Below are 17,394 nucleotides of genomic sequence, written 5' to 3' on the forward strand. Positions count from 1 at the left end.
TCTTTCTTTCTTTCTTTCTTTCTTTCTTTCTTTCTTTCTTTCTTTCTTTCTTTCTTTCTTTCTTTCTTTCTTTTTCTTTCCTTAGAAACATCCTTCCCAGAGCACAATACATGGAAACTAAATAGAATACCAAGTACGTAAACAAATAAGCTTGGCTGGGGGTTGAGGGGAGATAGTTATTACCTCTGGGGTGAGCAAGAAGTTTACAAGAAAGGAAACAATCATAGAATACTGTAAGTTTAACTGTGAATGATATTCACAGGTCATAATAATGTGAATGCTGATTACTGATTTAAAGCTTGTGTCTAGAAAATAGAAGGAACTCAACAACTCAGAAACAACAAGAAACGCAACACAAATTTTTAAATCGGCAAAATAATTGAACAGATACCTCACCAAAGAAGATATTTACCAAGAAAAAGATGAACACGTCTATCTGAAGATTTACACATGAAATGTTCATTGAGCTTAGTCCATAAAACCCCCAAACTAAACAATGTAAATGTCCAACAAGAAAAGAATAAACAAATTGTGATCTAGTCATACAATGGAATACCACTCAGCAATGCAAAGGCATACACTACTGATACACTGAAGCATCTAAAAGTGTTCACACTGAGTGAAAGAAGCTACAGGAAAAAATATATATATAATTTATTATGCCCCTTATAGGAAGTTCTAGAAAAAGGAATAGAATGCTGACATCCAGAGTTGGAGGAAAGAGATTTCAGATGGTACCAATTGCTCAAGCAAAGGCAGAATAATGGGAAAGCATGGGACTTTTTCTGGAAAAAGATCAAAAGCTAGTTTTATTGATAAATAGAGTGTAGCCTGAGACTTGACAGGAAAGCTAGGGTCACACGTCGAAAACCTTGAACTCAGTTCTAATTTGTACTTTGTTTCCTTGAACTTTAAGAGTTTTCAGTAATTCTGGACTTCCTTATTAAAAATGTCTCTTTTGTTGGCTGGCATTCTTGGTTGCTAAAGGATGAAGAGAAATGAGGCTTTTAAAGGTCTTAGCACAGTGTGTTTCATAATGTTCTCTCAATGAATGTTTTGAATACTTATCATCTTATTTGCTTCTTGTTTTTATTTTCTGTTGTGGCAGGCAAGAGTAACGGCTCCACAATATCCTAATCCCCAGGAAACTGTGAATACATTACCTTACACAGTTGGAGGGACTTTGCAAAAGTGATTAAGTTAAGGATCTTGAGATGGAAAGATTATAATGGATTGTCTGGATGGTCCAATGTCTTTTTAAGGGTCCTTATATCACCAGCTCCAGTCCTTGGGTTCCCTAAGAAATAGAAATTGATGGGCGTCCAAAGGAGCAAAGGCCAGGGAATGTTTTTAAAGAGACTGAGGGAAAGGAGTGACCTAAGCGTGAATGGGTGGGAAGAGATAATAGGAAGTGGGGCAAGCATGTATGGCATGTCTCAATAGCATGATCAATCTCCACCCTCCCTCCCTCCCCCGCCCCCGCAGGATTTTTAGTATTATAATGAGGGAGAAAGTCGGTGAAAGGTCAGCACTGGGGTCCACCTTGGCGAAGACTGGTTTGGTTAGCTCTCTGCCAGTCTACATGATGAAGTCCCTCCTTTAGGTAAGCATGCTGCATTTGCATTCCTGCGAGATAACGCTACTCAAGAGGCCTAGAGTTCCAGCTGCCAAGGAATGCTGGGTTTTGGGTTAGGGTTGAGGGGGCCTGAGTCCAGTCCCCGCTCTGTCTCCCTTATAAAAGGGAGGCAGGTGGATCAGAGACACAGAGAAGGCAATGTAATGATGGAAGCAGAGAGATACTTGGGGGTGCTATGCTGCAGGATGGGGCCATGAGACAGGGAATGTAGGCAGACTCTTGAAGCTTGAAAATGCAAAGAAAGATTCTTCCTGGGGCGCCTGGGTGGCTCAGTCAGTTAAGCGTCCAACTTTGGCTCAGGTCATGATCTCGCGGTTCGTGAGTTCAAGCCCCACATCTGGCTGTCTGCTGTCAGCACAGAGCCTGCTTTGGATCCTCTGTCCTCCTCTCTCTCTATATATATATCTCTCTCTTTGCCCCTTTTCCTCTCACTCTCTCTCTTGCAAAAGTAAATATTAAAAAAAAAAAAAAATGGGGGGGCACCTGATTGACTCAATCAGTTGAGCGTCCGACTTTGGCTCAGGTCATGATCTCACGGTTTGTGGGTTCGAGCCCCGCACTGGGCTCTGTGCAGACAGCTTGGAGTCTGGAGCCTGCTTCAGATTGTGTCGCCCTCTCTCTTTGCCCCTCCCCCACTCACACTGTCTGTGTCTCTGTCTCTCAAAAATAAACATCAAAAAATTAAAAAAAAAAAAAAAAAAGGAGAGATTGATTATTCCCTAGAGCCTCCAGAAGGAACAAGCCTTGCTGACATCTTGACTTTAGTCCTGGGAGACTGTCGTTGGACTTCTGACCTCATTTCTAAACAGATACATGTTGTTTTAAGCCACTAGGTTTATGGTAGCTTGTTAGAGCAGGATCTGGAAGTATCCCTTTTCTGTTTCCCTGTTTTCTTCAGTTCCGCGACTGAGCTTGGGATGTCACCAGGGACAGTTACTCTTGGCTAATCTTGGCCAGAATCTGCAAGGAGGTGCCCCAAAGCAGAGGTGAAGTTGGAGAACAGATGAGGCAGCTACAGTCATCGAAACAATGAGATTTCTCTGGCTTCAAATTTTGGCAAGCCTGCTGGAACAAATACTCAAAATATGAAAGTGGTTTGCAACTGCACGGAGGCTGAAACCATTTGGGGGAACACAGTAGAAGAAATCTACATTGCCTTAAAACAGATTGTTAGTAGAAATACGGGTGTCAAAGACTCAGGTCTCTGAGGTCTCAGGAGTGAAGAGCATGGTAGAGAAAACCTAGATCATCCTTTTTTTTAAGTTTATTTATTTATTTTGAAAGAGAGAGAGAGGGACTGGGGGACAGGCAGAGAGAAGGAGAGAGGATCCCAAACAGGCTCCATGCTGTCAGCGTGTAGCCCCACGAGAGCATGACCGGAGCTGAAATCAACGGAGCCATCCAGGCACCCCAAACCTGTATGGTCTTAAAGAATACCTGTATCATTGGGGTGCCTTGGTGGCTCAGTAGGTTAAGCATCCTACTCTTTTTTTTAATTTTTTTTAACATTTATTCATTTTTTGATAGAGCGTGAGTGGGGGAGGGGCAGAGAGAGAGAGGGAGACACAGAATCCGAAGCAGGCTCTGGGCTCTGAGCTGCCAGCACAGAGCCTGACGCACGGGGCTCACACCCACGGACCCTGAGATCATGACCTGAGCTGAAGTCGGACGCTCAACCGACTGAGCCACCCAGGCGCCCCAAGCATCCTACTCTGAATCTCAGTTCAGGTCTTGATCTCAGAGTCATGAGTTCAAGCCCCATGTTGGGCTCCCTGCTGGACGTGAAGCCTACTTAAAAAAGAAAAAGAAAAAAAAGAATACCTAAGTCATTGTAAACAAACTGTAGCATAATTGGATGTTAAAAGCACTCCTGTGAGGGCTCAGAAGCACCTCGCCAGCAGTTTTTGGGTTTTTTGGGGTTCTGTTATAGAATGATAGAAAGGGGAAGTTTAGGATGGATTATGTCCTATAATTATATAGAAAACAGGACTTGAGAGCAACGAACTTGGATTTTATGTGAGATTTCCAAGCCAAGTATTGGAGGTATGTCCTGGGTTTTTTTGTGGCTTTTAGTAAAATGTAAAAGAGATAAAAAGGAGGGAACTGTTACAAAAAGGAACCAGAATTTAATGTTTTTCTCCCTTTTTGAATGGGAACGGGTTGTGACTATTACTCTAGAACAGTCTGGGTATTTTGAAGCACAGAACTGGTTTCTAATTTCACAGGTCACAGATAGGTCACAGATGCAAGATTTTGCCTCAGGATAGATTATACCCAGATACTGTACCCACACCTAACCTAGGTGATTTAGGTGGAAGACTTGAGCCTTTGAGCCAGTGAGACTTAGACGAGGTTTTGGACTTAAGCTGATGTAATGGGCTGAGACTTCTGGTCACATTCAAGATGGGTGAGTGTCTTTCTCATGCAAGATACGTATGAGTCTTTGGTAAGAGTGGACTGTGATAGGCTGAGTCCCCCCTTCACCACCCAACAGATGTCCAGATCCTAATCCCCGAAACCTTGAATGTGTGCCTTGCACAAAGGGATCCGGCAGAGTGTCATATACCGACAAAAAGACACACGATCTTTGAGTCAGAAACAATTTATTACTCACAGCCAAAAAAAAAAAAAAGAAGCAGACACATCAGTTTTGTTTGTTAGCTCCCCATACCCCAACTCCCACAGAGTGACATGGTAAGGATCAGATGTCACCTCTCCATCATGCAGTGGGTTGCATGACATTAGACTCTAGGGTTTTGTGGGGTTGCTGGTATATCTTCCCATCCTCGTCTCCAGGGAGATTATCCATTACTCTGGAATGCAAGCAAACAACTCAGGGGAGGGAAAGAAGGTTTTATCTTTACTTCCCTGGTATGTCTCTAGCTTCATGATCCTCAACTGTCTCCCTTTACAAACATTCTTTTTTTTTTTTTTAATTTTTTTTCAACGTTTTTTTTTATTTATTTTTGGGACAGAGAGAGACAGAGCATGAATGGGGGAGGGGCAGAGAGAGAGGGAGACACAGAATTGGAAACAGGCTCCAGGCTCTGAGCCATCAGCCCAGAGCCCGACGCGGGGCTCGAACTCACGGACCGCGAGATCGTGACCTGGCTGAAGTCGGACGCTCAACCGACTGCGCCACCCAGGCGCCCCGACAAGCATTCTTAATGTGGATGCAAATACCTTCATTCAGAGAATCCACACTGAGCAGACATGTGAGATATTCCTGGGGAACTGTATTCCAACACTTTATTTCGAGTCCCAAAAAGGCAAGTAAAAAAATCACCTTCGATAGAAGACAAAATCTGAAAACACAAATATTACAAGAATGCTAAGCACGGTAGCTGATGGAAAGGAATTGCTCACCTTTACAATTTTAGAGAGAGCCCTTGCCAAGAGCAACACCACCCACTGGAATCAGTGACTATAGAAAGGCAGAAGTTGAAATTAATTTGAGGAACACATATTAAGCAATTTAAGTTGCTCAATTATCAGCAACAATGTGAGGAAGCCATATCAATCAATGCCATTTTCGAATGCTTATAGAGATTATCTGACCAAATCAGATTTTTAAATGTTAAAAAAAAAAAAAAAAGGGGGGGGGGCACCTGGGTGATTCAGTCAGTTAAGCATCGGACTTCAGCTCAGGTCATGATCTCAAGGTTGGGGAGTTCAAGCCCCACATTGGACTCGCTGCTGTCCATGTAGAGCATGCTTCTGTCCCCCTCTCTCTGTCCCTCCCGTGCTCGCACATTGTCTCTTTCCCTCAAAAATAAATAAGTTTTTTTAAAAATGTAAAAGAGACTTTGCCACACATTTAACAATTATTCCTGAGAATACAACCTCAAGTTACAGATGTTAGAGATCATTATTTGTTAATTAGATGTACATTACATCCCCACTTACTGTGTATCATACAAAATGGACATGAATTCTGCTCCTATGAAGCACTCATTCCAGGGTAGCAGATTGACAGAATCAGTTATCAAATAAATAAAAATATTACAAATGATACACTACCAAGAAAAGAAACAAAGGGAATAATGGAACAAAAACTAAGGTGGGTTAGGAAAATCCTCTTTAGGGAAGTTAACGTTGAATTCCATTTATTCTCAAAATGTCAGCCAGAGTCTTCTATTTATTTCATCTTATTTTATTCTTTTAAGTAATCTCTACACCCAATGTGGGGCACAAACTTACAACCCCAAGATCAAGAGGCACATGCTCTAGGGGCTTCTGAGTGGCTCCCGTTGATTACGCGTCCAACTCCAGCTCAGGTCACGATCTCACGGTTTGTGAGTTTGAGCCCCGCGTCGGGCTCTGGGCTGACAGCTCAGAGCCTGGAGCCCACTTCAGATTCTGTGTCTCCCTCTGTCCATCCCTCCGCTGATTCCACTCTGTCTCTCGCATTGTCTCAAAAATAAATAAATATTAAAAATAAAATAAAATTAAAAAAAGAGGCACATGCTCTATTGACTGAGCCAGCTGGGCACCTACGAAGTGAATCTTTTAAAACCTAATTCACATCACATCTTTCCTCTGCATAATCCTTCAACTGCTCTCCATTTCAGACAAAAACCCAGAGGCCCTTTGATGGTCTACAGAGCCCTTCATGATTTGGTGCCCATATAACAGTTCCCGAGCCTTCTTTCTTATTGCTGTTTCTATAGCACTTATTACCTTTAAAATATTTTAAGGGTGGGGCGCCTAGGTGGCGCAGTTGGTTAAGCGTCCGACTTCAGCCAGGTCACGATCTCGCAGTCCGTGAGTTTGAGCCCGAGTCAGGCTCTGGGCTGATGGCTCAGAGCCTGGAGCCTGTTCCCGATTCTGTGTCTCCCTCTCTCTCTGCCCCTCCCCCATTCATGCTCTGTCTCTCTGTGTCCCAAAAATAAATAAACATTGAAAAAAAATTTTTAAAAAAATAAATAAATAAAATATTTTAAGGGTTATTTATGGTCTGTCTGTCTCTCTCCCTGCCAGTTCCACGAAGTTCCACTACAGAATGATCTTTGCTTTCTTCATTTTGCATCCCAAATGTCTCTAGAAAACTTCCTGGCCTCTAACAGAAGCTCATTAAAGTTTTGGTCAAAGAATGGAAAGTTACATTATGATTTCATTAATATTTAAATATGCCAAAAATAAAAACCAAGTTACCACATACAATGCTGTGTTAGCATCTGAATTCAGCATAGAAAAATGTCACAAAATAAGAAACACAAGAACACAAATCAGGGAAGATTCACTTAAGGTGACGGGTGTGCTTGCCTGCTGAGAAGTTCGCTCCAGTCGGGAACACAGGAGGACAGTGCCACCCGCATATCTGCTACACCTTTCAACCCGTTTCTTTCCCTTTGCTTTTAACTGGGTCAGGACTGAAAACCCACGCTCACACAAACTGCTTGTCGTGAATGGTAACAGAAGCGGGACACTCTTTCTGCTTAGCAGAGGGAAGTCTTCCTTTACCTTAATCCAAAATGCCGATAATGTTAATGCTTCCTAGTCAGTCTTCAACGTATATGAGGAACTGAGCTGCAGTAATTCACTCTCTTCTTCAGGCACCAAGTTTCACTCAATTACCGATTCTGGGTTTCGAAAAGCAAAGGGATCTTTCACCCAGCTGTTTTCTCTTAACGTTTCAAACTTCTCTTCTGGAAAGAAATGGTTAAAAGTTTGAGACAGAGAAGTGAGATGCACCAATATCTCTAATTTTATTTCTTTCAAAAGGTTTTCACTAATAACCTTCTCTTCGATACGTTGCAAAAATCTTGGAAACATGTCGTAGCTCGGACGGCGGCTTTTAAGCCTCGCTTGCCATAACAATAGTGTCTTTTGGAATCCCTGGATGCGTTCGACCTGTTGGAATATATTGCTATTTTCTCCCTGTAGTTTTAAACTCAGTTCGTGAAGAATGCCAAAAATATCTGTTAAATATGCCAATTTCATCACCCACATGTCATCTTCCAAAATACTTGCCAAATGAGATTTTTTTTCAGTAAGAAAAAGGTGGATCTCGTTCCTGAGTTCGTAAACCCTGCTTAGTATTTTGCCATGAGACAACCAACGAACTGTGGTATGGTATAGTAAGTGGGTACGATTAGCTCCAATCTCTGAACAAAATGTTTCAAGAAGCTGGTTATTTAGCGGACTTCCTTTAATGAAGTTAACAACTTTCACTGCGTTTTTCAGTACTTCCAAGAGATTCTGTGGGATTTCTCTGGATGCTAAAGCTTCACGATGTATAAAACAGTGATTCCACATGGCGCCATTATTAGTCACTTCTGGCAATTTTTTAATTACTCTGCTGTGTCTTCCGGTTTTGCTTGCTGCTCCGTCACTTGTAATCCCTTTGCAGTTCTTCCAGTTTAATTTATATCGGCCAACAATGCACTTTTCTAATTCTGTAAAAATATCTAACCCGCTTAGGTGTGAGGTTATATTTAAACAACACAAAAAATCCTCCATGAAATCTTCTTGCCACGCGTATCTGACATAAACTAAGAGTGTCGTGCCGCTCCCCAGGTCGGTGCTGTCATCGAGCTGGATCGCAAAGTCTATGCCAGTCTGCAACCGGGTAAGAAGCATTGTTTCTAAGTGTTCCGCAATAGTGCACATTCGAAGAGATATTATGTCATCACTAGATATCGTTTTTAATTTATCAGCTGTTTTGTCATCAAAAATTGTACGCACCATATCCAAACACGCTGGAAGAATTATTTTTTCAGCAGCCGTGTGAGCCATTTTCTCTTTCGCCACTCGATATGCAACCAAATACGACGATAATAAGGCTTTCTCGCTAACAGCTGTAGGACAACCAAGAAATCGTGTAGACAACTTTACATCCTTTTTCTTTCTTTGAAAATACTCAAGAGGCTTATCAGTAAGTTCAGCATGCTGAGTTTCTAAGTGCCTTTTTAATTTAGAAGGTTTTAAGCTCTCATTTGCAAGAATATTATTACAAATAACACACTGAGGTCTGTCATTTTCAAAGGGTTTTTCACATTTGATAAAACCGTATTTTAAATAATCTTCATTATAACGTCTTGCACTTACCTTTTTCTTTTTGAAATGTGGCTCAAACGAGGTTGAAGTTTGCAGATTACAGTATTTCTCTCAACATGGTCACTATTCACATTTCCAGGTGCAGCAGCTGAACTTGAACAAGTGTCTGCACATTTCACTTCATTTTTCCTCTTTCTTTTAAAAACGATAGGATCCATTTTAAAAGTAATGCTAATTAAAATGTTTTAAATGCCACCAAAAAAATTGTGTATATATAAATATATATGTATACATATATATATATATATGTATATATATATAGCCTAGATAACATCTTTCCCAAAAAATATAGTTTGCAAATGCATCTCAGTTGAACATCTCAGACTTCACATCTAGTTGTAAGTCACGGGAACATAAATGAGACTGCTCACCAACTTTATTATTATGAAAACGAAACAAGACACCAGTGGACAAATGCTTGAAAAGCCATTTCTTAGCCAGTATACATTCTGTTCATTATATGCCCTCCATTAGTTAATTTTCTTTTCAGATCTTGAAATTGACCTTAGTATTCCTGGTAGCACAATTCTGGCAGAGGAATCACACAAAACACTTGTATATTTTACTGTTTTAAAAAAACTTTCACTGTGACTTACAGAACTGATTTCATGACCTGCTAATAGGTCACACACAGAATGTGAAAAATGTTCATAGAGAGATTTTTCCTGTGCTGTGCTGAGCTTGAGTACATCTGCTTGACGATCAAAGCAGCTAGCTAATCTGTTAGGCTGTTGGCTGGTACAGGAGCTTTCTTGAAGTGGTAGGTATATATCCTACATTTTCCTTCTTGATACTTTATGACGGGAAGAGTTTTTAAGAATGCCAGTTATGGTCTGACCCAGTGAGGATCCAATGAGGCTTTCCATGGCTAGATCAACTACCAAGTTGGACCTGTTGATATATTTTTAGAACTTTCTTGGACTGCATCCTTGGCCTGGGAATAAGAGCAGAGAGATGACATTAAAACTTTAGAATACAGAGGTTATTATTGCCAGCTATGGCAACCTTCAGGATATCCAAGATCATGGGTCCTGAAGCAAAAGGCCTAAAGCTCTTCTCATCACTATGTCATATCAGCTTAGGTCTATTTCTGTAAGGCAAATGACCTAAACCAAGATTGGTAAATAGAAACAATGATGTCAGGGGTTCCTGGGTGGCTCAGTGAAGCGTCCAACTTCAGCTCAGGTCGTGATCTCACAGTCCGTGAGTTCGAGCCCTGCGTCGGGCTCTGTGTTGACAGCTCAGAGCCTGGAGCCTGCTTCGGATTCTGTCTCTCTCTCTCTCTCTCTCTGCCCCTCCCCTGTTCACGCCTGTCTCTGTCTCTCTTTCTCTCAAAAGTAAATTAAGCATTTAAAAAAATTTTTATTTAATGTTTTTATTTATTTTTGAGACAGAGAGAGACACAGTATGAGCAGGGGAGGGGCAGAGAGAGAGGGAGACAGAATCCAAAGCAGGCTGCAAGCTCTGAGCTGTCAGCACAGAGCCCGACGTGGGGCTCAAACTCACGGACTGTGAGATCATGACCTGAGCTGAAGTCAGACGCTTAACCAACTGAGCCACCCAGGCGCCCCTAAAAAAATTTTTTAATAAAAAAAGAAAAAATGGTATCTGTAAAACCTGGAAGTTGGCATCAGAAACTGCAAAGTACACTTAATAAAGCAGAATACAGCGAGCCATGGAGGCCCATGGTTCATCTGCCACTTTAGACTTCCTCCCAGTTCAGTTTGGGTATGTCCATCGTAGAAGCACAGGTATCCCCCACTTTCTAAAAGGTTGTGTTATGCCATTTCACTTCTAGGGCAGACCTACATTGATACCTGTTTTTGCTAACTGAAAGAAATCCAAAGAGGATTTTCACTTTTGTGCAAAGAGCCGTTACCATACTAACGTAGGTCTTTGGTAAAAGCAAAGTGGCCTCACACCAACTTTCTGAAAGCAGGGGATTTCACAGGAATGCCCTATTTTCAAAGGGGAAACCTGTGCTCACTGCACTGCCCTTTGACCTTGGTGTTATTTGGGTCTTAGTATCATACACAGCACTTTCTTACATAGCGGTCCATCAAGTTGTTCCGTGTTTCTATGGGAAGGGAGGTAAAGCCTTATACTTACTGTAGTGTTTACTAGAAATTCAACAACTTAAGGGCACCTGGGTGGCTCAGTTGGTTAAGTGTCCAACTCTTGCTTTCGGATCAGGTCATTATCTCACGGTTTGTGAGTCTGAACCCCATATCTGGTTCAGTGCTGACAGTGTGGAGCCTGCTTGGGATTCTCTCTCTCCCCCTCCCTAGCCCTCCTCCACTCACACGATCTCTCTCAAAATAAGTAAATAAAAAAAAAATTCAACATTTTACAGCGTGAAGAACTGTTATTAGAATCATTTGCATTAATATTTTCTTATTATCTGTATTCTGGATGCACTCTGGCATCCGGGTTCTCACGAATCAGAGAGGGACTGGGCATCCCCCAAAACTACTCTAGAGATGGCAAACAACTCAACAGATAGCAACCGGCTCAACCGGTTAACACAACTTTCATATGCAAACTCACCCTTCTAGAGCCCACCCCACCTGCACACACACACCCCACCCCACCCCAATCAGGCTCTTAAACTCGGGCGATGTTCCCCTCCGCCCCAGTCATCTCAGAGCCAGGTATCTGACAACTAGGAACAGTCCCTATGCGCTAGAGCCTGTTGAAATCAATCAAAAACCCAATTTTAAACCTGCTTAGCCAGCTCATCCTGCCTCACTGGTTCTGTCCTAGAAAATACCTAGGCTTTTCCACAAGACAGGCTTTTCTGCAGTTTCCCTTCTGCTCCCTCTGCCTCCTGAAACCTCCTGTTTCCCCCTGTGGCCCCTTGCATGGCTTGGCATGCTCCATGCCCTGCCTCTAGAGATCTGGGAGTATAAAAACTTCCTACTATGGGACATTTCTGTGTCTGTGTGTCTTATCATGCCTGATTAAAATAAATCCTGAAGAGGTTTTGAATCATTTTTGTTATTGCTCTAGTTACAGTCATATAGTTTGGTGCTAACCCCGTTGTCCCCATAAGGCCTGTTATTTTTTAGTATAAATCCTGCATTCCTTGAGTTCTTCCAGGAAGTCATAGTGTTAAAGCTGAAATACACATTATCTTAAGATTACTTATTATTTGTCTGGTGAGCGGATTTCCCCCACTCACCCGAGAGGAATATTAGAATCCCCTGATTAGGGGGACACACTAAGTATTTTCCTTTCTAACTACCACCAATTCCTCACCTGAGTGAAAGAGTAGAGTAGACTTGTATACTAGGACACAAGCAAAGTATGGGTATAAGGAATATCAAGCAGCTCTCAAAACTGAGCATACAGGGGCGCCTGGGTGGCTCAGTCGGTTAAGCGTCGGACTTCGGCTCAGGTCACGATCTCGTGGCTCACGAGTTCAAGCCTGCATCGGGTTCTGTGCTGACGGCTCAGAGCCTGGAGCCTGTTTTGGATTTTGTGTCTCCCTCTCTCTCTGCCCCTAACCCACTCACATTCTGTCTCTGTCTCTCTCAAAAATAAACATTAAAAAAATTTTTTAAAAAATGAGCCATACATTATTTATATTCCATCAATATTCATCAGCCTATTGCTGTTATATTTATGTGGGGACCTACCCTTTCAACTATAAAGCCAGCTTGGAAAGAGGCATCACAGAGAACGGTAAATTTGAGCAAAAAAGATGTCAGGAAAGTCTATAAAGAAAAGGCTATAGTCTTGGTGATATTCTTCTGTGAGACTTCATTAATTATACCTATACGACTTTACTATTAACAATAGTTTGACAATAATTGACAAATGCATGACATGTATCCATCGCTATGATATCAGAATATGTTCACTGCTCTAAAAATCCTATGTTCTGCCTATTCATCTCTACCTCCCTCCAATCCCTGGTAATCACTGATTTTTTTTTTTTTTAATGTCTCCAGTTTTACCTTTTCTAGAATGTCATAAACTGGAATTTACAGTATGAAGCATTTTTACATTGGCCTCTTTCACTTAGTAATACATATTTAAGGTTCCTTAATGTCTTTTCATGGCTTGATGGTTCATCTCTTTTTACCACAGAATAATATTCCATTGTCTGGATATAAAAGTTTATTTATCCATGCACCTACTGAAAGACTTCTTGGTTGCTTCCAAGGTTTGGCAATTTTTTTTAAGTTTATTTATTTATTTTGAGAGAGAAAGTACAAGTGGGGGAGGGGCCGACAGAGAGAGAGAGGAGAGAGCCAGAATCCCCAGCAGGCTCCGCACTGCCTGTGTGAAGCCTGACACGGGATTCGAACTCATGAATGGTGAGATCGTGACCCAAGCCAAAGTTGGACGCTTACCTGCCTGAGCCACCTAGGCATCCCTAAATTTTGGCAATTATCAAAAAAGCAGCTATAAACATCAGTTGCAGATTTTTGTGTGAACATAACTTTTCAACTCCTGTGGGTAAATACAAAGGAATCTGCTGGACTGTACATATGGGTGCATTTTAAATGAGGATATCAGCAAAGGCTGTGTATCTTTTTGTTGCTGGAGCATACCATAATTGTGGACACAGATTACACATTATAGACAAAGTGTAGTTGTTGATTCTTCTTCGACTTCAAATGCCAAAGGGACTACTCAAGGATCTCATGAGTCATAACAGCCTAGCATGCTACTCAGGTGCCTTGTTGGTCTCTGATATGAAACGTCAGAAAACAGAAGCAAGTTAGAACTGAAGGGTACAGATCTGGAGGTACAGGCAGGAGTAAAGATGGCTGTAAGATGGGTCACACGATGTGGCATAATTCAGTGAGAAACAGGGATGTGAAGAGCTGGTCAAGAGAAATCTGTCCTGTTTGGTCAGTTTAGCACTGGACAAATGTCAAATCTCGAGTTTAAGGGCTGAAACTTTACGAAAAGCTTTAATAGGCACCCTGGAGCAATGCTGGAATGCAGCTTCAGGAAGGTGCCAGGGAAGTGGCAGGAGAGGCCACTGAGGAAACGGGGGTTGCTGTAGGAGTAGGATGAAGCTGTAATACGCAACAGCACAAAATGCATCACCTTGTCTCTAGGCTAGCACTCTCTTGGCATAGTTTTCTGTGTATAGTAATATAAAGGGTTGGTGCCCTCAGGAAGACCTACAGATAGGGACAGAGGTCAGGGTTTATTAGAGTGGTGGCAATTTTAGATGTTGGTTGCCTTAGGAGGGGCTTGGAAATATCAACTTGGCTAGTTATTATAAATGCTTTAACGATGGCTAAGTAGCCTAAGTAACTAGAAATCTACTGTATACAGTACCAGACTATACTTAAAAAGATGTGCATCTGGGAGAGAATTCGGGGACTGGTAGATGCCTTGACTTAATCTTGGTTAGAGGTTTCCTTGAAAGATGGCATGTTCCAAATATTTCACCATGGTCTGAAAAAGGCAGAGCTTTTCTTATGTCCTGTCTTCCAAGATAGGTTGGTAAGGACTAGAGAGTTTATTTCTCTTGGATGTCAGAGCACGGTGTATATCATCGATGTTTAAACCAGAACTAAATTGTTGGAAACTCAACTGCATCTAGATTTCTTTTTAATGAATAAGAAGAGTTGGAGGGAAATCACGGTAGCCTTAAAAGCAATCTGACTTAGATACATAGCTGCCCTTAAAAGGTGAAAGAAAACAATTATTGACTCTTCCTCTCAGTTAAAAGTTCCAGTAAGGATGCTTTCTTGTTTTTAATACTTCTTTCCCTCCAAGAAATCTCAAATCACTAGCGGTTGTTGTTGTTGTTGTTGTGGTGGTGGTTTTTAAAGATTTTATTTTTAAGTAATCTCTACACCCAACATGGGGCTTGAACTTTAAACCCCAAGATGAAGCATAGCATGTTCTCCCAACTGAGACAGCCAGATGCTCCACAAGCCATTACGATTTTAAGGATAAAATATGCCATGTTCCCCCAGGTATTTTATAGATATTTACATTATACAGCTAAAGAAAAAAGGGGCTAAATGTGCTACAAAGTCTTTTGTCTGCCCTCCTTTTGTCCCTTCTCCTAATGGGAAGTCATAGGAGTTTTGGGGGATAGGCTCAAACCTGTTTTTGGTCTAACCATAAGTTGGGGAATTTTAATTTGAAGAGACACATTCGTAATTAGGAGTCAATGTACATCAGAGCATACACATACCATACATAACATGGGCAAGTACATCAGTGTAATTCTACAGCCCAAATGGGCTCTGCTGGGACAGATCCCTTCATGGCCAAAACTTAAAAGATCATAAACGTGTGCACGGATGCTTAAGATAGACATATTGAGGTTGACCATTGTCATTTCCGAGCAATAATGCTATTTAATCAGATGTGCATATAGCGTAGCCATCCTTTAGGACAGAATTTCAATTAAGTTGACCAACTAGTTGTACGGGAAGTTTCCTTATATACCAAGATGCACTAACATAGTTATGTGATATAGTTTCAGGTTACTGATTTTGCACAAATGAATCTTACCTACCTGTTCCTAGAATGTGTTTGTCATATGGTAGGTACTCAGTAAATGTATTTGAAATAAACGAGAGAATGAATGACACTATTTTTACCAGTCAGTGAAAAATAAATTACCAAACTATATTTGAACAATTTGGTAACAGGTAAGACAAAGGCTAGTAAAACATATTCTTTAAAATGGGATAATCAAAGATACCCTATTTTACAATAAACTGCTTATAATGTTAAGTAGCAGAAAGGTCTTATACAAAGATACATGTAAACTATGTTTAGATTTAGTTTATAAAGCTTAGCACCTAAATCTACCTAAAAATAACTCACGTAAAATACTAGTATCTCACTTATAAGTTTGAATTACTATTCTTTTAGACAAAACCAACTGTCATTTAAGCATTGTTTTTTAAAATATTTTTATTACTCCTATTTCAACCCAATCCTCTCAGGAGTTTATAATTGGCTATGCTTCAGACTGTTGAATTAAAAAAGTATTTCTTTGGCGGGGGGGTGCCTGGGTGGCTCAGTCGGTTAAGCGTCCGACTTTGGCTCAGGTCATGATCTCATGGTCCGTGAGTTCGAGCCCCACGTCGGGCTCTGTGCTGACAGCTCAGAGCCTGGAGCCTGCTTCGGATTCTGTGTCTCTCTCTGCCCTTCCCCTCTCGAGCTCTGTCTCTCACTCTCTCTCAAAAAAATAAACATTAAAAAATATTTTTTTTAAGTATTTTTTTTAAGTTTATTTTTCAGAGAGCATGCTCACAGGAGGGAGGAAGGGCAGAGAGAACCCCAACCAGGCTCCACACTGCCATTACAGAGCCCAACACAGGGCTGGACCCACAGGGAGATCATGACCTGAGCCAAAATCAAGAGGCTGATGCCCAACAGACTGAGCCACCCAGGCACCCTCAAAAAGCATTCTTAAAGAGCGTACTCCCTCTCCTAAATCAGACAATTCACCTACAATAATAGTAGAGGGAACGTATTAGGGTATAGACCTGGTAGAAGTGGTAATGAAAAGCCTGCGAAACCCCTTCCTCTTTTTTTTTTAAGTTTATTTTTTTATTAAGTAATGTCTACCCTAATGTGGGGCTCAAACTCCTGACCTCGGAGATCAAGAGTCTCCAGCTCTTCTGACTCAGCCTGCCAGGCCTCCAGGGGGGTAAGTCCTTTTTTAACTGAAACAGGACGCAAGGTATCAGCATGGTGTCAACTAGGTGGAACACAGAAGTAGAAAATGTTGCAAGCTTGACAGAAGGTGTGAAACAGTTCTTCAGGAAAGTGGTGCTATGAATGAATGGTCTAGGAAAACGTTTCAGGATTTTAAGGAAGTATGCATGATTGTCTTATATGTTTAATGCAATGATCATTCTTGCTGTAAGCAGAACAGGTGATCTTTAATTCCCTGACACTAACTCTTACATCTTAGACATATCTCCATGGTGTTATGAATATTATCCTCTAAAAATACAGCTTTTTGGGGCACTTGGGTGGCTCAGTTGGTTAAGTGCCCAACTTCGGCTCACATCATGATCTCACAGTTAGCGAGTTCGAGCCCGGTGTCCAGCTCTGTGCAGCCTGGAGCCTGATTCAGATTCTGTGTCTCCCTCTCTCTCTGCCCTACCCCCACTTGCGCTCTGCATCTCTCTCAAAAACAAACACTAAAAAAGTAATAATAAAAATAAAAGTACAGCTTTTCATTTATTTTTATTGCCAGGCACTCACAAAAATTAGTTTTGATCAGTTTTCTCACAATTCAAAAACCTCTAATCGTTCTGAGCTAGTGCATTCTCCTCAGGACAATTTCTTTAAATCTAAGCCTCATCTTATCCTTCATACAATTCTATATTTTAAGCTCTAAGACTACCAAAGTTCTTGAAATTTGTCATGCACTTCCACGATTCTGCTTCTGACTAGTATTCTGTTTGTATGGAATATCCTTAAGTCATTTGAGATCCTATTCATTCTTTAAATGATTTAGCTCAAATGCTACAGCATTCATTCACTTAACTAATATTTAGGAACTTACAATGTATCAGGCACTGGGCATACAAAGCAAAAAAGAAAAAAAAAGGATAAATACTGAAAAATTAATATAAGGGAATACCTGTTCAGCTGCTACAATGAATGAACCAGAGTTACGTTACACTAGTAAATCTTAAAAACATAAGTTAACAAGCAAGCTACAAAAGGATATATACACTGCTGATTGTTAA

This window comes from Herpailurus yagouaroundi, unplaced genomic scaffold, assembly GCF_014898765.1.
Source record: "Herpailurus yagouaroundi ecotype Mexico unplaced genomic scaffold, PumYag 28, whole genome shotgun sequence".
Classification (NCBI taxonomy): Eukaryota; Metazoa; Chordata; class Mammalia; order Carnivora; family Felidae; genus Herpailurus; species Herpailurus yagouaroundi.